This window comes from Kryptolebias marmoratus, linkage group LG16 (genome assembly GCF_001649575.2).
Source record: "Kryptolebias marmoratus isolate JLee-2015 linkage group LG16, ASM164957v2, whole genome shotgun sequence".
NCBI classification, from domain to species: Eukaryota; Metazoa; Chordata; class Actinopteri; order Cyprinodontiformes; family Rivulidae; genus Kryptolebias; species Kryptolebias marmoratus.
Window position 1 is genome coordinate 23,061,398 of NC_051445.1, and position 1,321 is coordinate 23,062,718.

Here is a 1,321-nt window from a genome sequence, read left to right on the forward strand (position 1 = left end):
GACAAAATTTAGGCATGAATTTATAGCAGAAGCTAAATGTGACAAAATTTAGGCATGAATTTTTAGCACAAGCTCCTTTACAAACGGCGCCCCATAAATATGAATGTTTTGGTGCAAAGATTTGCAGGTGGATGTATTAACAGCAGGCTCATGATGAGAAAAGAAACCAACAGAGGTAAACATAGTTCAGACACCTTCAAGAATGTTCTTTGCATACTTTGTGTATGTGCTCACGTCTGTGTTTGTGTGAAGGTGTGTGAGTATATGTTTAGGGGGATCTGTTACACTTCAGACACAGAGCGTTGTTACTGCTTGTGAGTGTTGGGGTGCAGTCGTGCACACAATCAGTCGCTTTTTTTTTATCATGTTCATTACCTCTGTTTCCTTGGACCCCAAGAACTCAGCACCAAATCTCCAGCACAATTTCACTCTCACACACAGAAACAAAGAAACACACAAAGAATGGTGCGCTCCTTTCCAAGGCAAATGATTTAAAGCAGTTCCTCATTCAACCAGCAGACACCATGTGTTTCTCATGTTGACCTGACAGTCCCTTTTCATGAGATCTTCATGTTTTATTTCAGAGTAAAAATGACAGAAAGTCTAATCTCTGTGTATCATGTTATAAAGTACAAATCACACTGAAGGGAAATACTGGGGGGAAAACAGGAATGAGCATGGCGGTGGTGGTGGTACTGTATAAATCTTCATGGGGTTTGCAGGGAAGAAAACTCTTCTACTGAGAAGCACATGTAGTGAGCAAGCTACCAGGAAATTGCTATAGTCTTGTATGATTTTATAGGGATCTTGGGCATGCCCTTTACATTAATTAGGATGTGGAGTGCGGAGGTATTTTTTACAGGAAACTAAGTATGGAACCCCTGCTGTCTGCCTCAGGGCTCCAACTCTGTAACCAAAGTAAAGCAGATAATGCAGGTCATATGCACACAAACATGCTGATACACACCAAGAGGCTTGTACTTACACATCCTCAGTGCACGCATGAAAAAAAACTTATTTGTTGAAGAGAAAAGGAAGCCAGTAAAAATGTCCAGTCAAGTTCTTTAGTTACCAAAGAATCTGTTTCACTGTTGCGTCAATGTTCTTGTGCAAAATTATTCTCTGACTTTTCCAAAATTCACAGAAAATATGCAAACTTGAACAAAAACACTGGTTTTGACAAGTTAAACAGAGACAAACATTCTGCATTCCTGCTCAAGTGCCCCTCTCCTCCTTTGATGGAGTGTATCTGCGCTGACTGCCCATTTGCAAACTTCACTCTTCTCCGCCCACCCAGGTAGCTCTTCAAAGGTCTACAGCA